Here is a 21,547-nt window from a genome sequence, read left to right as displayed (position 1 = left end):
ATGGGATGCACCTGCCTGATCTTTGAGAGCTATTTCGATACATTGATTTACTACGGCTACTTAATAATCACTTCATCATTGTCCTTTACAATCAGCATATTTATGTGAACAAAACTGTCCCTCTTTACAACCAAACGGAAGAACATGACTATTTTTGCTGTTAGCCAACGTTTCGTCTATCATGTTTGAAGATTGAGATTTGTTATTTATTTATTTTTTTTAAGATTTATTTTTCAGCTTTTTGTGCCCTTATTCAAGAGATAGGACAGTGGAAAGAGTCGGAAATCAGGGAGAGAGAGGGGGGGTATGACATGCGGGAAAGGAGCCACAAGTTGGATTCGAACCTGGGCCTGCTTGGTGGACTACAGCCTCCACACATGGGCACGCGCACTATCCATTGCGCCCAAGATTGACATACTTTTAGCTAGTAAGTAAGTCTAAAGCGCGTGGCGCAGAAGTGATTTCCGGCGTGTCAGACTAGATTTCGCTGGTTAAGGAGAAAAACAATCTGAGGCGCAGAGCACAAAGAGGTTGGATTAAGTCGCTTGGTTATACAAAGGTGTGTTGCAGTAGTTCAGTCTGTAGGGACTTGGACTTGTTGCCGAGTCAAGTTCCAGTGTGGACAAAGTCTGAAAATTGATCTGTTAGCTGGAGAAATGCCAGGTCACTTCCTGAGCCCTGCTGAGTTGCCCTTGAGCAAGGCACAGGACCCCCTACAGTTCAGTTTCCAGGACCATGCCGTGTGCTCGCTGTGGGCAGCCCCCTCACTCTGACCCGCACTTTCCACTGGGTCTGTTTCTGGAACGTGAGTGCAGCGGAGCACAGAGGAGAGCTTGGAAAGAAAAAGAAACAGAAACAGAAACAATAGCTTTCCGTCAGTTAGTGGAAGAGTGCTGTGAAACTCGCCTATATCTGCCCATCCTTCTAACATCTAATATCAGGAAGTCACTGCTTCACAGACTTAAGACCAGGTTTTAAGTAGTCTCAGGCACCGACTTAAGACCAGGTTTTAAGTAGTCTCAGGCACAGACTTAAGACCAGGTTTTAAGTAGTCTCAGGCACAGACTTAAGACCAGGTTTGAGGTTGTCTAAGGCACAGACTTAAGACCAGGTTTTAGGTGGTCTAAGGCACAGACTTAAGACCAGGTTTTAAGTAGTCTAAGGCACAGACTTAAGACCAGGTTTTAAGTAGTCTAAGGCACAGACTTTAGACCAGGTTTTAAGTAGTCTAAGGCACAGACTTAAGACCAGGTTTTAAGTAGTCTAAGGCACAGACTTTAGACCAGGTTTTAAGTAGTCTCAGGCACAGACTTAAGACCAGGTTTTAAGTAGTCTCAGGCACAGACTTAAGACCAGGTTTTAAGTAGTCTAAGGCACAGACTTAAGACCAGGTTTTAAGTAGTCTAAGGCACAGACTTAAGACCAGGTTTTAAGTAGTCTAAGGCACAGACTTAAGACCAGGTTTTAAGTAGTCTAAGGCACAGACTTTAGACCAGGTTTTAAGTAGTCTCAGGCACAGACTTAAGACCAGGTTTTAAGTAGTCTCAGGCACAGACTTAAGACCAGGTTTTAAGTAGTGTAAGGCACAGACTTTAGACCAGGTTTTAAGTAGTCTCAGGCACAGACTTTAGACCAGGTTTGAGGTTGTCTAAGGCACAGACTTTGGACCAGGTTTTAAGTAGTCTAAGGCACAGACTTTAGACCAGGTTTTAAGTAGTCTCAGGCACAGACTTTAGACCAGGTTTGAGGTTGTCTAAGGCACAGACTTTGGACCAGGTTTTAAGTAGTCTAAGGCACAGACTTTAGACCAGGTTTGAGGTGGTCTAAAGCACAGACTTTAGGCCAGGTTTGAGGTGGTCTAAGGCACAGACTTTAGACCAGGTTTTAGGGGGTCTAAGGCACAGACTTTAGACCAGGTTTTAGGGGGTCTAAGGCACAGACTTTAGACCAGGTTTTAGGGGGTCTAAGGCACAGACTTTGGACCAGGTTTTAGGGGGTCTAAGGCACAGACTTTAGACCAGGTTTTAGGGGGTCTAAGGCACAGACTTTAGACCAGGTTTTAGGTGGTCTAAAGCACAGAGTTAAGTCCAGGTTTTAGGTTAAGCACAGTCGTTTTCTGCGTCCTCAAGATGGGAAAATGAAAGCTTCGCACTAATAGGAGCGCAAGTGCATTTGCTATTTAAACAGCGTGAGCGCTGGGTGTTAAAATAACATCTGCGTCAGTAGCAAAATAGGAAAGACTCCTGCCCTGCACACCAAGGCGCTTCATACCAGGTGTACGATGGGCCCCTATGAGACTACAGCCAAACCAGCAGCCTCGAGAAGCTGAACCTTGGCAGTGACAATCATTTGCCAAATCGAACCCTAACCCGAAATATAATGTAGGGTATTTGACAAATAGAAATTCTGATCTGATTGTGAGGCTGGAGGGAAAGAAGAAGGAATACCAAAGTGATTCATCTGCAGGGGTTAAGGAATGTCTCAACTTTATTTCATGATAATGCAATGGCTTACTATTGAGATATTTCACCAAAAGGAAAAGATGTAAAAATTCAGGGCATTAGGAATCCAAAAAGTGTATAAAGGGAAAATATTGGAATCATAATACTGTTAATAACAGTAGGTTAAGAAGCCTAACTTGTATGTACTAATGGTGGTTATGGTTGCAGTATTCAAAGAAAAATCACTTTGTAAAACCTACATTTGGTGGTTTTATTGGAGATTAAATTATAATTCAGTATGCATTAGGGGCAAGTGAGGCTTTTGCTTCATTGTAAAACAGCAGATTCCCATCCACACCCACACACACAGCAAACATAAAAACAAGACATAAACAGTGATCAGATAATGTCACAACTGCCTCGTAGCGACAACACATGCAGTTTTAGACTTCACGACAAACTTTAAGAATATTTGAGGACGTCAGAATGAGACAACTAATTACAAGTCTCCTGGGTATGGTGCCACTGTGCCCCCAGAATGCTGACAACATAAAATAAGTTACCTCTAATTGACCCAAATGAGACATGTAACAAATAGAAATCACTTTGATAATGTGTCATCACTTCCCACAGATAAAAAAAACAAAAACGAGAGAGCAACAGGGATTAGAGGCAACTGAGTGTAAGAAAACAGATCCCGTCTGTCTGTGAGCTCAACTACAAGTGTGCGTGAGCGTGCAAATTCTTACTGTCGAGAAAAATCACATATCAAACAGACTCATAAACATTTTTTTTTTGTCTGGGTAAAACTACAAAGATAGAAATATCATGCACTAACCCCTAAGTCTTGTAAGGAGCCGGGTGGAGGAGAGTATAATTGTTAGAAGAATGCATGTGTCAGCAGGTACAGTGTATCAGGGCAGGTGTGTATGTGTGTGTGTGTATGTGTGTGTGTGTTGAGGCACTGAGTGGCTTCAGGCTTAATGTTGGTGTTTAATGAGTTTTGTGGGGGAAACTCCAAGGAGTTCAGGGATAAAATTAAGACACTATAGTCTCTTATTTTGGCCAGTGTGAACTCTCAAGTAGCAGCATGCTCCTCTCTAACTTCGTTTGTCTTCATTCAGATACCTTAACTTGATATCCAACAATAAAAGTACTTCTCAAATAGTAGAGCGATCATAAAATACTGTTGGGGAAAAAAAATTATTGCTGACATTTTGCCAGCTCTGATTTACAGTACACTCTCTGCTTCCACTTCATTGTTTTCGTACCGCACGCTACATTTTAGATAGTAACAGAAGCCCAATCTCGGAGCGGCAGTAGCTCAGTCTGTAGGGACTGGGGTTGGAAACCAGAGGGTCACCGGTTCAAGTCCTGGTGCAGACCAAAAATACAGAAGTTATTCTGGGAGTTGGAGAGGTGCCAGGGCACTTCCCAAGCACTGCTGAGGTGCCCTTGAGCAAGGCACCAGACCCCCAACTGCTATGGTGCATTCCCTGCATAGCAGCTCCAGTCTACAGGTCTTGTTTGTGCATGTGTGAGAATCATGTCCCTGATTCACATAAACCAGAATTTTCCTCAGGGATTAATGAAGTATTTCAAAATCAAAAGGAGTCTTCCTTGATTTGGACATTTGTTTTCACACATGCACACTGTCCGGATGATGTCTGGACACTTTCAGGAGAATAGAAAGTGGCTCCATTTTTTTTTTTTTTACGTTTCTTCAATTTTTCTTTCCTTTTCGTTCATGCTACCACAACCCCTCCCAAACAAGCCTCCTGTGAGCAAAAACAAGTGCCATCTGATCCGCAAAAGCTCCCCCGACAGATGAAGAGACACACAAGCCCCGTATGGCATGTGTCTATAGCTGTGGCAGGTCTAATTTAAGCTCACGGCTAAATATACAGTACGTTGCAACGCTGCCCCTCTGAACCATGCATTCATGATGCCTTTGATGGCTCAACATCAAAGCTGAATACCATCACTTTTAACTTCAATATATTAATTCACTTTCTATGTTTAGGTTCTGCCTCTATTTTGCCGTGGAGATGAAAAAAAATAAAGTTAACTTGCCCTCACGATGCATATTCATGCAGCATGCACGACATACCTAAAAGACCCACACGACACAAAAATCCATGCTTCCTGGTTTGTTGGGCGACTGCTGTTGGTTGATTTCCCAGAAATGACTGCATTAATTTTGAAATAACTTCCTGTATCATTATAGTAAAAATTACAGGCTGTGGTCCTGGTTAATACCCCCCTCACTGCTCTAAATCCCCATGAGTTAGTCACAAGAACACCGGGACTATTTAATGTGTGGTCTCCACTGGTGTTGACGCACCAGCCCTGGGGTCCATCTGGGCCTGATTGTAGGCCAAAAACAGATGTTCTTGCCCTTTATGTGTGTTTGTGTGTACAGGTTTTCTTCACTACCTTTAAAAGCCTGTGTGTGTATACACAGCTGTCTACCTGACCTAAATGTATCTATTACTGCTGAAATGCTTCTTTGTCAGTGCGAGCATACCTGACCCACTTGCATCAGCTTATGTTGATTTTGTACGTTCCTCTGTGAGTAAGAGTTTGTTTGTGTACCTCCTTTTATTAAGAACTGTAACACTTTTAAGAGTGCTGTTAACAGCCGCTTACGGGATACTATTTATTGATGTTTATATGTCTCTTCCTCCATGTGTCGTCGCGGTGTGAAACACAGGGTGTTGTCTTTGTATTTCTTTCTAGTAAGTTCTAAAAGTCTCTCTAATCCCAGAAGAAAGACAATGTGTGCTTTGTGGAGTGTGACAAGCCTGCATACTGTGATCCAACTTCTGAATGAGGACTGAGAATGAAAAGTGAAAGGATATCAAGCTTCTACTCTTTTAAAGCATTACATAACTAAGAGATTTTAAGACTCACCTTGGCCTCTGGTAAATGATGTGTGTGATGTGCTCTTAGAACCAAAATCGAATATATATTCAGATATCCTGATATTAGACATTAAATAGTGTATTTTAATATTTTAATGTGACTGATGGATCAGTGAAACATTTAAACTTAGGTGTCAGTTACATGTCTTTTTGACACATTTAGCCAAGATAAAAATTAGGTTCTTGGGCTGCCAGTGGCGTGGTGGTTTGTTCGGAGGCAGTGGTCCTCCGGGCGGGCGGCCCGGGTTAGAGTCCACCAGACCAGTGGCTCCCTTCCCGCATGTTATTCGTCCTGATTTCTGACAATCAATTATCCTGTCACTACAATAAAGGCACAAAAATGCAGGGGGGGTTCATTAATCTGAACATATTCTCTGGTAACATCCGTTGCCCTTATGCTGAAACTTTTGCGCAAAACTAAGACTGAAAAAAAGAAAGTATTAAATGTTTGTTTTAATGCATCTGGATCACTCTTTCATGTCAACATGAGCTGCAGATAAGCAGCAACTTTGAAGCTTTTTAACACAAATATGTGATTTCTGTAATAACTCCAATAAAAATGAGAAATTTCCTTCTTTTAGAAAAATATAAATTATGTGTCTTTTTATATCAAAATTCAGCAGACATGCTGAGTGCCTGTTATTTTCAGTCTGCTGTTAGGTTCAAAAGTGTCAGGAATCAAAAAGTGTATTTTCACATGGTAAGTCTGACTGTGCAGCTCAGGTTCAAAGTCAGAACAAATTTAAGTGTGTACGTGCGTGACCATGCCTTATATCTGCACTTCGATTTATGCTGCAGCTGAACACTCAAGCGGGGCTCGTCTCGATGCCTGCATTATGCTCACAGCAAGTATTATTCTATGCACACGTTCCCATGAATATGAACAATATCAAACAAGTGAATGCATTTCTGTTTCTGCCAGTGGATTTCCTGGAGACACCGATCTGCTCGGCTGCCTGGGAAGGACTGGAAACATGATGAAGAAATGGCTTTCAGACTGACGCTGACCTGCTCTTCAAAACATGAAGAGAGGAGGACATGCAAGACTGGAGTGGGTGAAGAGGGGAGAAAGTCGTTTAGGGTCACTTGTGGTAGATTACAGGAGAGCGAACGGTAATAATGAGAGGAATAGAGGAACAAAGGATGAAGGAGTTGCAGTAGTGGATGAGTAGTGGAGGTTGGATGAGATGAAATGAAGGTTGGATGGAGGAGACAAAAAGAAAGAGAAGAAGCAGGAACAAAAGGTGCGCTGAGTGAGGAAGAGAGGATTAAAAGGAGATCGAGAGGGGGAAAAAAAGGGGCTGAGGAGTTTAGAGGCACTCCAGATAAGAAAAAGGAAGGGTTGGAAAGTGCAGCTATGAAGAGCTCCTGGGATCTCCATAAGTAACACCACATGCCGTGAAACTGCAATTCCTCACTTCTCTCCAGTTCTGGGTGTGTGTATGTCATGTGTCAGGAGAGCGGTGCCACAGAGGTAATTGAATCAGGACATGAAAACAACAGAGGAACAGACTCGAGGTGAGGTGGTCAGGCGCAGCTGGAAAAGCAACAGTCACTCCCTTTTAAAAGTGAAAGGAAAGGAAACTTGGGGGGGGGGGGGGGGGGGCGCTGACTCTACGTGGCCTTTCACAGGAGACCCAGCTCCAGGTGCAACGCAGTGCAGGTCCGTTTAACATCCAATTCTACTCCAGTTCACCGTGTCTTTTATTTCTCAAGGCCTCCTCAACCTCCATATGTCACTGTTTTCACAAGCACAGCTTTTTTCTTTTTTTTTTTAAACGTAGACTGCAATCATATCACTGAGTGAAATGCACATGAATGCCTACCAACAGTTATTTGCCAGAGTTGGTTTTTCTCTTGAAGGCACTGTAAAGTAGGGCTGGGAATTTTTGGGTGTCTCACAATTCGATTCGATTTTTTGGGGGTCACGATTCGATTCAGAATCAATTCTCGATTTTAAACCATTCTGGATTCACAGATCCATCGATTCAAAGTCTATTTTTGAATTAGTACATGCTTCAGGATCTACTCCAGTCATCTGTGAGACTGGCTGGATTTATTGTTGCTCTACTTGGCATTCTTCTGAGTTAAAGAGCTAGCCTCAGCACTTAGCAGGGAGTGACTGATTAGCCCCCCCAAAAAAAATTGGAAGGTATGAATGGATGTAAGAACCGATATCTTGTTTGCTTGAACTTATTCAAAGGTCAGTTGTGATGTTAACCTTACTGTAATGAATCAAATTCATTTGGGTAAGTTTTTATTTTTTATTTTTTTACCAACGTCAGCTTAGCTACAATAAAATAAAAAATGCCCACCAGAAAATGAATAATACCAATAACAACCCATGCTGCAATTACAGGCTAAAGGATGTTGCGCTGCAAGAAGCCCAAATAGGCTGATAGTGGGCCTAAAGAGCTGTTTGCCATGCATCTTTAGAAAACTACCACTTTTGTAAAAGGGAAATTGCCTGTAAAAAAAAAAAAATCCCCTCTGCTACTTGATCCCTCAAAGCAGAGAAAACCTGGAAGTGGAGGTTCAATGTGCGAGCAGCGTGCAAATAAACATAAACAACACAAGGTGTAAACGAGCCTAACAAGGAGCAAAAAAAGGCGGGATAGTTGTCTCCACAGCTGGCCCAGACTGTTAATGTCTGCACTTTTTCTGTTCGACTGGACCCCCTGGCTGCCTCATACAATTATGTTATTCTTCAGGGGCTGCGAGTGTGGGGGTGTCTGCTTTGGGAGACTGTGTCTAGAGGTGATAAAACTGCAGAAAGCACATAAATAATGACTTAATGATCCCCTCCACCCTTTCTGCTATAATGATGACTGTGGAGTTTTCCTGGTGGTGGGCTGGCAGGGTGATACACATGTGGCCTCCAGGTGTGCTCAACTCTGTCTCTGTTACTTCTTTCCCTCCACACTTGCAAAGAAACAACACTTTTTACTTTCTTTTTTTCCACATCAACCATTTCTTTCATCACGCATAGAAAATGCATCAAATATGTGCAAACACGTTCTAATCTCAAGAGAATGATACAGCTGGATGATCTGCATAAATCAACCCGTCATGTCTCATTCCTTCTGTTTGCCGAGAGAGTGGATGAAGGTGGTGAATGTGTGTGCATGTGGACGTAGAAACGGAAGAAATAGAAAGATCAGGCAGTTCTGATTGACAATGGATGGGACCAGATGCACCAGACGCACGTGTGGCTAAATTACAGTCCAGCCACTGAGGCAGAAAAAAAAAGAAGTGATTTGTGTAATTGTTTCTGTAGGTGCATTCTGCTCCCAGTAAATCATGTGACTGTACACTGCAATTAACAGTAATCATTCTTTGGAGCGCTTTAAATCAAGGCTGATGATTTGTGATATCAAGATATTTTTAACCCTCCGCTATAACCAATATTAACTGGTAAAATAACAGATGTTTGTAGCCTGTGAATAGCAACACCTTTGACTGTGATTTTCAATAATCAACACTGCAAGAGGAAAGCGACAAAGAAGCATCAAAGACTGAAAATGAAAGATGGAATAAAGTGGCTGAAAGCGGCCAATTAGTTCAAAGAGGGTGAGAAAAACCACACATACAAGTGCAATTATTAAGAAAAGCGCTCTTTTTTTCGATGAGAGTGTTAATTATGATATACAAGGAGTTCAGGGAGGGGGGGGGGGGGGGGAGGCTGGTGCCGGTGTGGAGCTTTACTGATGACTATGACATGTTACTGTGGCGCTCATTGTGTGCACAGAGACCTGCCATCGCCTGTGGCTGTTTTGGGCTGAAATGGTTCCAGGAAGCAGTAACTTTGGTTGTTTCGCGCCTATTAAGACATAACGCCAGCCATAAAGCGGAACGTAAGGGTTCTTTGTGTCCGTCAGCGAGTTACCAAGACCATGAGTATTCCCTCCGACCCGAAAATATTGCATCAAACTACAGAGTTCAGGGGCGCTGGATAGCCTCGTGGTTATGTTGCACGGCCCCATGTACAGAGGCTATAGTCCTCACTGTAGCGGCTGTGAGTTCAAATCCGATCTTGGCTCTTTGCTGAACATTATTCCCCCCCCCCCACACACACACACACACACACACACACACACACACACACACACACACACACACACACACACACACACACACACACACAAACTGAAGGGTTCAGGAAGAGGATAAAAATATTTTCTTTTAAAATAATTAGAGTTCTTTGCAGAAATCCACCTGCAAATTTCAAGTTTATGTAACAGCAGCAGAGGGATTCAAATGAGGGGGAAAACATCCACCCTCGTCTCTTGAAAATTACCTCCCGTATCAACTGCCTCCCGCAACAGTTTCCTTTCCTCATTCTGCGATATCACTCCTTTACTCCTTTTTTTGTGAGCTTTTCTAAAGTCAATAAAAAGATGTCGGCCCCTGCAGGAAAGAAACCCCCCCTTTGCCCTTAACTTCTTGCAGAGAAGGCAGCACTTTTCTAACCAGAGAGCCTCGGGGGGACGACGTGGAGCACAAAATAGATCAGGATGCTACGGAGGCCATCGTTTCAGAAGGGCAGAGGTCTATTTTTAATGACAACAAGAGCGCTGCAACAAAGTCCTGAGGAAATGTTTTGTCTGCGTGGGAGTTTCGTAGGAGTCTTTAAAGGTTCTGTAACAGCTTGAGTCAGAAAAAAAAGCAAAGATTTCCTACAACAAAATCTATTGTATCCTTCATTTAAAGTGATTAGATGGAGCATATCTTGGTTCAAGAAAACAGGCAATTAAGCAGTGAAAAATGTTCTGCTTTAACGCAGCCTAACACCTGTGTGGCACACCTTTCTCTTTGACAGGCAGCAGTGAGGTTAGGGTCAGGGCTGGGGTCGGCTCTGGTCAGGCTGAGGTCGACCAGTGGGGTCTCTGTGAAAGTGAAACCAGAGCCTTTCCTTCTAGTCGCTCTCATTCACCCTGTGGACCTCCAGAAGGTCCTACACATGCACCTGAGAGCTGAGCTGCATGTGAAACTATCAGCACGAGTATTAATATTCCTCAGTGTGCACTAGTTCATGTTTGTTGCTGACTTAACTCTTGATCAGTTATTCTTGGGGATGAATTTGTTGTTGTGATTTCTTTCTGTCTATCTGACCACCTCTTTCTCTAATGAAGCTTTGTCTCATAACAATGATTTAACGATTTAAAATGTAAGACACCTTAAAGTGTGTGGAATAATTGATGTTTTAGGGTCACTATTTTGACTTGTTTTAATTCCCAAATGGTCAAATACTGACGCTTTGTCTTCTACCTTACACATTATATAAGGGAAATGACAAATTGTTGGTACCACACCAGTGTCATTTAGAATCTGTCCTTATGCATCATTGCTCTGTTGTAGCAGTGAAGCCAGCTGATGTCGTTTGAAAAGCTTGAATATCCACTGTGGGTGGTGGACGGGCCAAAGGATGACTCAAACAACCATGGGACTTGGGTCAAGTGTTATGCTCAAAGTGCCAAGCAACCACCCACCACTAGTAGGGGGTTGTAGCCGCAAGGCTGGCTGTAGTCTATGTAGTCGGGTTAAACTGGCATATTGATGGGAGCCATTTGTAACCACCTTAAGTAAACAAGTGGGAAGGACTGAAGGCCTGCGGTGCTAGCACTGCTAAACAAATGACGCGGTTATCCCACAAACAATCGTAGCTAATTTGTGCAAACTTTTTTACTCTTTACGGATTGTTTTCTTACCTTTAGTTTTACGTTGGTTAGTCTAAACTTTAATTTCCATTTTAACCGACAAGGAAATGAATACCCTAGGAACATCCCTAACTCATACCCAAACAATAATATTTTGCTGAAGCATAACCAAGAACAAGTACAAAGTCAATGGCTTAACATCATCAAAGTGCTTTTTGTTTCTCAACAACCAAGTATTAATCATTGTAGCATGTCCAAAAGTCATCAAATGTGAAATGCTTCTTTTCCAGCTTTATTTTGAAAATTGAACTGGTTATTGCTTGTTTATGATCAGTCAACCAACTACTTCATTTTGAAAGTCTAATGGAATGGTTAATAGCTTTATTCATTTTAGCATACTTCTTGATACACACTCTAGAGCTGTGCCTAGTTCTTCATATTTGAGGCTTAGAGCTAGAGACAAAGCTGCCACATTAGACAATCTTAGAGTGAGGAAGTGATATTTAATTATAAGCCGCTTTCTTTGTTAGCCAGACAGAGAAGGGAAAATCACTTCTTATCCCAAAGAATCTTTAAATACACTTCAGCGCAGGAGAAGCACAGGCAGAGAGTCAGCGAGACTCTCGAATGTAATTCACATCTCGGGGGGAATCCAGTAACACAATAGAGCCGGATCAGGAGAATAGAGACACTCTTGTTTCATGAACAGCATAATCAGACCACTGTATTAGCCAACCAACACTGTGAATGAAAATAAAAAAAGGACACTCCGGGCAATACCTCTTGAATTACTACATTGTCTTTAACAGTAACTGATACCCTTATCGCTGACGCCCAGTACCTGGCTAAACTTTGAACAGACTTAATGTTCCATGACAAAATACCCCTCGGAGCCGAACTCCCACTTGTGTTACATTAGTATTTAAATCCAAATGACAACTTCCTCTTGTGCAAAGAGCTTAAAAAACAAAGTCAAAAGAGCTTAAAGGAGTGTAAGTGTGCAATCAACAAAATAGAGCCTTCACTGCTGGCTCCAAACTGAGGGCTCTTTCTTACCGACGGTTTATTCAAGGAAGAATGAGATGTTATTCAGAAGCAATAATAAGTGGTTTCTTATTCGCTGTTGGTGGTTCAGATCAGACCACACGTCCTCTGCACTGTGGTTTCACCTTCAGAACTAAGGCAGCATTGTGTCTGCGCCGGGTCAGACTGCAACAGTCAGACTCGTAAAAGGGCATGACTCATGAGAGTCTCATGTCTGGAGTGTGTTTGGAGTGTGCAGTGTTTGCAGGCCCCGGATTGAGAAAACAATACAGTATATAGTTGGTGAGGTGTGAAGGAGGGCTCTAAAGTCGAGATCACGCTAGTGCGTTTTCTCTCGTTCCTCATTCCGCAGAGTGCCGCTTTGGTTTCAGCGCACGGCAAAGTAAGAGGTCCTTCAGTGGAAGAGTATGGAGAGTGCTACATTATTAATACAGTACCCCTACTTTAAACATGTTGAGTTTCCTTGATACTTCTTGAAAAAGAAATACATAGCTCTTTGCTCTTTTTGCATTGATGTTCAATCACAGCATCTTTCGAGAATATTTCCTGTGAACAAAAAACATTCCACAGATACATATTTTAATACTTAGGAGTAAGGACCCTCCAAAAAAACTGCATGCAACATAACTCTTTTTCTCTGTACGTTCTATAATATGTGCTTTACTTGAATTATTAGATAGGATCTATGTGTATTTGTTCATCTTAAAGGCTTAAGGGGAAATGTCTTGTCTTTTTGATGGAAGTGTGAACAACTCTAATGACGTCTGAAAACTAACAATGACAGCCAACTAGAGAGCGCCTTTTTGTACTTTGTCACATGGCAGAAAGATTGAGATGCACTGTTTTAATCTGTAATGTTGCATTGTATTTCTAAAGTTGGTCATGTTCAGTGGTAATCTTCAGCTGAAAGGAAATGTGTTACTGGCTGTAAAGTCAAAGCAGTGCAGTAAAAGGTTAAGTTAGGTAAGAGGAAGCGTGTTGGAAAAACTACCCTGAACAACTATTTGAAAACATACATGCACTTAACTACTTTTTCATATGTAGCCTGAGAGGTAAAACCCTGAGGGAAAAAAAGTGTGCAATAGATGCTGCAAGTTCAAGGTGATCATTTAAAGTTACCCAAGCAACTTTGCTTGCAAACACATTTGAATTTGCTGAAAGTGGGAGGACGCTGTTTGGAAACAGGCTTTAGTGAGTAAACAGAGAAACTGAAAATTAAAATGAGGGGATTTTTGAGGATTTTGAAAAGTGAGGGAGACGTGTGTCCCCTTCATCCTCTGCAGAGCGAGAGAACGCCTTTGCTTCATTTTTCTCCTCCTTCATCGTGTGTTTTTTTCCCCGTCTGTGTTCTGTCGGTTCTCTCAGCTCTCCTGTCTTTGCTTCATCTTTCCTTCCCCTTCTCTTCCTGCCTGCAGTGCTGTCTTTTCCCTCTCTTCTCTCTCGGTCTGTCCCTCTCTCAGGATGTTTCGCGCTGACTGATGAAACCAGCAGACAGATGCTTCTGGAGGACCGACTAGACCACTGCCTCTTGAGAGAAACTCCTCCTTGTACTGTAGTCTGTATATTTAACTATTTTCCTCCGAACCAGCCTGCCTGCTCGTCTGTCTGTCTGATTGTCAATCCTTGTATCACCCCTCCTATCTCTGCATAATTCTTTTTTGCTTGTGCCCTTTCTTTTTCCACTCACAAAGCAGGCACCTTCTCTTTTTTTTTATTTTTTTTTTTTTATCTGAAACTTCTTATCGTTCCACCTCTATCTGGGCTGTCCAATCTCCCTTTGCTTTCTTTAAATCTTTCCTCTTATCTCTCTCTTCTGCCTACATTTTTTTCTCGCGTGGCCGAACTACAAGCCGGGGGACCCTTTTATCTTTTCAGATGTTATCGCAAAAACTTTCATATAAGGTCGGATTAAAAATAATAAAGCGCACTCTGTAAATTCGTTTTTCAGCTGCTGAGGAAAGCGTCCCTATTTGCAAACTCTAATATTTTCTCTCTCTTTTTCTTTTTCTTTTCGAGGACATTGCTCTGATTAGCGCCTCGTAATGATTTCAAAGTAGAGATAAATGTTTCCATTTGATGAAGATTAAAGGATCTTCTGTATTTATACCCTCTCACAGATCAAATTAGAGCTTCTCAGGCTGTTTGCGATGCTGCGATAGATGGAGATCAGACAGCTCTAAACACATCACACCAAAACAGATCCTTATCGTCTAATGATATGCTCTATAAAGATAAGACGAATGCACTTCCCATGGGGGCTGAGAAAAATCAAACCCTCCAAAGACTTCCTCTGCGTTACCTCCTGCTGATACCAAAAACATATGGCAAACCACAACATGGGACAACAAATACACAAACAGCGCACACAAGCACCTGCTTCAGTAATAGGTGTGCGGTGTTAATTTAGCCGCGACTATACATAGTGACAAAGTCTCACAGGAGGCAGTCCAGTTTTACTCTCACCTCGGAGGTACAAGCCGCAGCCTGGAAGAAGAAAAAAGAAGCTCCTGTACAAGAGAAATATACGAGCCGAGCATAGCTATCAAATGATCCTCTCATTCATGCTTCAAAGTCATTCATCTTCCAGAGAAATACAGCTGCATGACTGCCCAGAGAGAGGAAAAATAGTGTTGCTTCCTGAGTGTATGTTTGGTGACAACTCATGACTCATTCACCCTTCGAATGGCCCTTTGGTGCTTAATCACTCAATAAACAAAGACCAGAAAAAGACTCTACCTTCCCTTCCTCGCTTTTTCCCCCCCTGACTCATTTCACATCTTCTCTTCCCTCTCCTCATCTTCCTCCTCCTTCCTCTCTCTAGCAATACAACCAACTCCAAACTTAACGGAGTTCACAATTATCACTTCTCCTGTTGTCAACAAAGTTTGGATCCGACTCTGTTTAACCTTTCAAACATCCCCCTCTGCTTGATCCCCCAGCGAAAAAGAGGCTTTGGGGATTATTTAATCGTGACCCAAATAGAGTCTCCCTCTTCCTCCTGTACCGGCATGGTGGTTAAAAAAAGACAGATTCCTCTTGTTATTTGAGCAGGGTTTGAGGTTGAGAGGGACAGAGCTAATGTGGTCTAACAGTGGCGGAGAGTGAAGGCTGCATTAGCGGCATTAATTCCCTTTGACGTGAGGACACGAGGCTGGATGTTTTAACTCCCAACCACAGACTTTGGTTCTTGAAAATAATAGCACATTCAGGATTGCATATTGCTTGCCCGAGCTTCCCTGCAGCACTGTAAACTCAAATGATTCCCTACACCTGCCGCTGTGCTGTTTCTGCTGTTTAGCATGCAGTGGGAAAATCTAACAATGCTCGCTTCCTGTTTAACAAGAATCTGTCCCATTAGAGAACTGCTGTGTTTGTGTTTTCGCACACTCTGTTCATCTGATCTTTATCATTTCATTTCAATCTCTCCACCAAAAGCAGTAACTCCTATTCAAGCAAGATTTCTGCTGAATTTTTTTTTTTTTTTTGATTACCAGCAAGGGTGTGGAGCTGTTGTAGCAATCAATGGATATATGTTTTGTTCTTGTCCATATGTCAAGCCTGTAGGGTTTTCACAACAACAGGATTTAAACTTTGATGTGATACTAGTTCAAATCTGACCATAACTGTTTTGATACGATGGCGACAAAAAATAGAAGGGCTAAGCTCCCAATATTGGATAGTTTCTTGTTTTTTTTATTACCAAAAATTACATAAATACACGGCAATGTTTCAAAGCCGATGTATTTGTGCAGTCTAGACAGTGTAATCACTCATAATCAAGTTGAACCGACCTGTGTTTACTACAGATCACTGCTGCATGGAAAGGAGTGGGCTATATAATCTTAAGTGACTCTGGATCTGAAATCACATTTCTCTGCAACTTTTTTATATCTTGGGAAAATCCCCTCGGGTTTGGTGCAAGTATCACATACTTAAAAAAAAATGTCATAGCCTAAAGTAAAAAGAAAGAGAGTGTGTGTGTGTGCTTCAGAGGAATTCCCAACCATTTAACTCTTTATCAACACCATACCATCTATTTGCTGAGAAAACAAGTTTTACCCAAGGCTTTAGAAGGATACTGGGATAATGGGATTGTTACGATCATATAGACTTTGAACAGTCTGTTTCTGTATGCCTGAACATTTGATTTCAGATTTGTTTTTACTAGCTGTGTGGCATTACAATCTACTTTAGGTTGAAAATAAAGTTACAAAGTTAGTTTGAAATAATGCCATGATTACTTTTTTTTTTTTTTTTTGGCCAAACCTCTCAGAGATGACCTTGGCAGAAAAAAGATCAGCCCTGTCTGTATGGCAGCGACAGAGCCGTATGCATACTTATGTGAGGATAAACAACAGATGCTATGAGGTCGCATTGTGCATCCCGCTTGATAGCTTCCTCATGGTCTCCATGACAACCCCTGTGACACTTTGGCCTCTTAAGAGAAGTTGTGTCAGTGATAAACTTTCAGTTTGCCAATGTTTTCATTTCCTTTGTGGCAGACAAGGCACTCAAATCCCCCCTGCAGGAAACCTTTGAGTATCCGTGGCAACATCGTGCCATCTCACTATAAACTGAGAATGATGGGAAGAAAAATGTTTACTGACACCATGGCAACTTAGTCTGTTATGCAGAAACGGGTCAGAAATGGATTTGAAAAATACTGCTAGGACAAATAAATAAAGCTCTGAAAATGAATGTAAATATTTTGAGTCAGTCTCTCTTCTCATGTGGGATGATTCTCTGGAGCTACTACTCTTCTGCAATCAGCAGTGGAAGGGAGAACAAGGGCGGGATGAGATAATGGCAAAGTGGTTGTGATGTATAAATAGCCTGTGGTAGTGAGAGGACAAAGCACAGTGGGGAGGAACAGCAAACCACTTCAACTATTGTTAGCATCTCAAAGTTTCCTTGCATAAGAGCAACAAACACCCCCCCCCCCCCCCTCATGAGTTTGTAAAACCAGGGCTTCCAATGTGATGCACAGCCATAAAAACTCAGCTCTTTTGTAAGTCTGTGTGTACGCGTACAAACAGTCTCAAAGCTCCGTCTTGCTGCTGTCAGATAAATAAGTACCCAAAGGGGCCAGAGGGTAATGGCTGTTTAGTTTACACGTGCATGATCATGCCTTTCACTTTCACTCCCAACAGGCTCGCTCGACCCCTCCGGTGGGTGGTACAGAATCACAAAGAGGTCGACGACAATGAGATGTCACTCAAAAGGGTTTCCATGGAGACCGCACAGCCCTCCGAGGCCACACGGGCCATTTTCATCATGGCATTCTCCTGCGCTGGGGACTAATTGCTGTGTTTGCGCTCGCGTTCTGTGTCAGCGCTCGGGCAAATTCCCAACGCGGCGCAAATATCAATCATGCTAATCACATGCTGCTCTTCACTCGGCGCTGGAACTTGAGGCTGGATTTCACGCTACATCTTCGCCTCCCGCTTATCATCTGTGTTATAACTCCCGAGGGTTGGACTGATATTTAAATATCATAATATTCCGCAGTCAATTGATCTTTGAATAACTTATCAATAAAGTTATTATATTGGGGTGTGAAATAGTCTGACTAAATTCACACCATATTTTCAGAAGAGGTTCCTGTATTAGGTTCTTTTTCGATCCAACCAACAGCCTGAAGTACCCAATAGTTTAACTCTAATGTCCTGTTTCTTTATGCAGCGGATTCTGGCTCCTCAGCTGCAATATAAACTGGCAACTTTCAGCCAAAAGGCATCCTATGACATAATTCCTTGATTCAGCACTTTCACATCATCCCTCTCTCTCTCTCTGTCTCGCTAGTTTTCAGTATCTTTTTCATATCTTATTCCTGGCCTTTCCTGTAGGGATACCGAGCATTGGACGTCGAATAAATGCCTAGATGTTGAGAGTCTGTAGCCGTTGTACCATCTGGATTGCGGTCCTTTTTTTTTCTATTGGTAAGCACAGTGTGACAGGACGGATGAGCCGCAGCATCCTCATGGGTCTGAGGCCATAAGATCAGAGGAGGCTCACTGTGTTTATCAGAACTGCTGCTTTCAAGTCCTGAAAGCTTGCACGACCAAAACAACCGTGGAGCCGCTTGAATACCAATGGAATGAGGTGGAAAACGGGATCTGCTCAGTGCTTTAAACTCTGGACACAACATCTGAGAGAACACATTTGCATGTTTTCTTAAAAGGTTCTGGCCTCGGGCATGAAAAAACTGTGATAAATAAGTGACTTAGTTGACAATTATGCTCGGATAATTGTGGACTAATCAGAACGATCAGCGTTGGAGATTGGAATTAATCTGAACCTGCTGTGGGTCGAAAAAAAAAAAGAGCCAAGGACAGAGCCGTGGGCAAACTGAGTAGAGCTACTCTGAAACACATATTTTATCTCTTGCACAACATCAATCACGCTTTTTCACCGGCAGGAAGCCCAAGCAGAGCCTTTAACAGGAGTTCTTCTTGAAATTGCTCACTCACAACTACTGTTTAAGAATTGCTTTTGTGGAAGAGAAATGTTTGGTTTTAAATTGGAATTTGTTGAGTAAGATAAAAGTTCAAATGCCTCTTATGCTGCTTGTAAAATAACTTTTCTTCTTAATAATACAAAGCCATACTCTGAGAACTTCAAGGACTCAGCACTTTCTCTACAGCGTCATTGTGTGAATAAAACTGAAGTTGAAAGTGTATAGCTGGAAGGTCGAGAAACCTTGACAAAGGCATATGCAGGATTAAAAAAAAAAAATTGCACCTTTACAAACTCTGAAATGAAATGAAATGCCAAATAGGCCTATACGAGCATTATACAGTGCACAATCAGCATCATAAAGGTCACACATTCTGATTTTTCTACTTAAATAGAAGGAAATGCACTTTAAAAGTCAAATGTAAAAACAGAGAACCCTGACCCTAAATCAACACAATTATCCAGGAACGACTGAGGTTTGCATTTGGGCTTACAAGGATTTTTAAAGACTTCTGAAGGGACCTTTTGCTTTTTTTCAATTGATCAAATTGTTTTCATGCTTCTCCTTTAAAAAAAATGACCCTGACTGCAGTTTTCTTTTGCTGATGACACTTTTGCCTTTAACGCTAATCAATTGTCAGACGACACTGAAATAGTAGAGGAATACAACATTTAGTTTAAATCTCTCAGGAAACAGGTGATGGTTGCACTCTGCCAGCACCACCAAGTGGTCAGACAGCGCAAAGCAACAATCAAAACTTCTAGAACTGATTATTTACGATAGGGTCCGGGAGTGGTGGAATAGTGAATGCCTCCTGAAAAAGCTGCAATTCCTAATTTCTGCAACAATTTCAACCCATCATAAAGGGTAGTATGACTGTGACATGGGATACATAACAAGCAGCATTTAAGTCATACAGTGATATCTAGGAGAAAACAACTACCTCACGTTCACAAACGAACAGTCTGCAGAAAACAGCGAGCATTCTACATGACAAAAACACAACCAATTATGAAATAAGCTTCACTCACCAAGTGAGGTGCCCAATTCCCGTTCATCTAGCAGGGAGCGAAGCTGCCGGTGAGTGGAGTATTTTGTAGAAATAAGAAATTAAAATGAGCTGAAGATGATAAATCCTCAGTTCAGCTGTGTCAGAAATCGACCTCTGCCGGTAAAACTCCTCTGTCTCTGTCTGCACAGATTCCCTTAGGCTCTTTCTCTCTCGTCCCTCCGGAGCACTGTGAGCTATTTCTGCCCCCACAGTGGAGCGCTCTGTGCCGGTGGCTCTTCAGCGCACGGCTTGTAATCGGACACCGCACTGTCGCGCTGCGCCACAGACAATGCGCCTCCGCTTTCAGGGGGGGTGGGGGGGGGGGCACGCGTTGCCAAAAAGCAACGGCGGCGTAAAAAAAAAAGAAAAACCAACAAAAAGGGTCCTTCAACTACAAAATAAAGAAGTCACATGGAGTATCTGTGAGCGATGTGTCCAATGCTGCTCTCAGTCACAGCTGCGTATCGGCACGAGCTGGGTTTTGATGGCTGAGGAGTGCGCCCCCACTTCGTGCGTCCACTCCGGCACAAGCAGGAGAGACGTGGCAGCGGCGCACAGCTGTCCTGCAGGTGGAGGAGGAGGAAGAGGAGGAGGAGGAGAACAATGTAACACCCTAACCACTGGAGCTACAAGTGGGATGAGGTCGATCTGGAGAGTTAGACCTCTGTTTTAACAGTGGAATATGGTGCTGTCCTGTTTGGCTGGAAGGTCAGATGATACGTACGCACCTTTACATAAAACTTTAACCATGGAATAAAATTAGAATACAGTTAAGGTATGATAACATTCACTTGAAACAGAATCTCAACATCATTTCTAAGGCATTCTTAGTTTACAATCCTGCTCTTACACACATAGAAAACAAAAAAACGCAAGACAGCTTGTAACTTAAAAGCTAGAATTTGTATGTTATCAGTAGGCCTAATATAAAATATATAATTGAATCGTTAAAACGACAGCGGGAAAACATTAAGAGTGGATATTAAACTTAAAAAAACAACAACAGCAAAGCATACCTGACACATAATGAAACAGAATCTCCATGTTCATTTTGCTAACTGAGTATTTCCCCCTTGCAAATAAAAACATTAGACCTAATTACTCACATAGCTTGTAGCTTAAGTGCCTCATTTAGGCTAGCTTGTCTTTCCCAGTTTAAATTCTTATATTGAAAAGTTGGGACAGCCATTATAAAAATATGAGTTAAAGACAATGATAAGTAAGGAACAGATAACGATAAAACATGACACTTCTCCCACATGGAAATCGTACCAGTGCCAGCGGGGGACTTGGAGGAGCAAGGGCACTTTCAGAAAGTACCAGAGAAGAAGAAACAAAGGAAGGAGTGACTGAAATAAAACATCCTGGAGGTTTGAGTTCCTCCTGCCACATATGAACTGCTACCTGGTGGAATCTGTTTCATAATAGAAGACAGTAAAGTGATAACAGTAGGCTTCACGTGACACTATTGTAAAGTCATTCAAAAAATTCTCACAAGCAAAGCCTTAGAAGGTAGAATATCGCTTCTGGCGGAGCATGGTTAGGATTCAGTTTCAAGGACACTTCAGCAGAGAGGACACTTACTTCAAGTGGGGCTTGAACCCTGTCATGCATATCTTTAACTTCTGTAATCCAGCCCTCCTGTAAAGTGGATTGAGTGTTTAGTAAGAGCAAAGAACAGTTTTTAGCAACAAAAAAAAAAAGATCACTGAATGAAGTTGTGTTCTTTCTTTTCACTCTGTCTCGAATTTCGGTCTTTCTTTTTTTTTTTTTAAGTAAAATATTTAGTCATATACAAATGTGTGAGAGAAGAGTGGCAGCCGTGTGTTTTTGTTCCTTTGTGAATTTTAATACTGACATACTCAGTTCAATTACCTATTTATCCCCCCGTGTATGAATGCGTCCTTCCATCAAGCCTAAACAGCCCAAACAGTGTCGAACACAGCTTTAGGGCTCTGACAGCAAGCTTGTGT

The 21,547-nt window shown here is 42.1% G+C and overlaps 1 protein-coding gene across 3 annotated transcripts in view; it reads right to left on the bottom strand.

Annotated features, from left to right (window-relative positions):
• The window catches only part of sema5a (sema domain, seven thrombospondin repeats (type 1 and type 1-like), transmembrane domain (TM) and short cytoplasmic domain, (semaphorin) 5A), a 127,373-nt gene extending 107,272 nt beyond the window's left edge, over positions 1–20,101 (bottom strand). For 2 of the 3 annotated variants that reach the window (XR_002278352.3, XR_002278353.3), the window contains exon 1: positions 19,555–20,101. The gene's annotated coding sequence lies outside the window, so the exon portion shown is untranslated. The remainder of the gene's footprint in view (positions 1–19,554) is intronic. The other variant, XM_020645593.3, reaches the window with a different exon arrangement.
• Between the last annotated feature and the right edge of the window lie 1,446 nt (positions 20,102–21,547).

Source organism: Labrus bergylta, chromosome 20 (assembly GCF_963930695.1).
Source record: "Labrus bergylta chromosome 20, fLabBer1.1, whole genome shotgun sequence".
NCBI lineage: Eukaryota > Metazoa > Chordata > Actinopteri > Labriformes > Labridae > Labrus > Labrus bergylta.
Note: the sequence above shows the minus strand (reverse complement) of the source record. Positions and strands in the feature narration are given on the sequence as shown.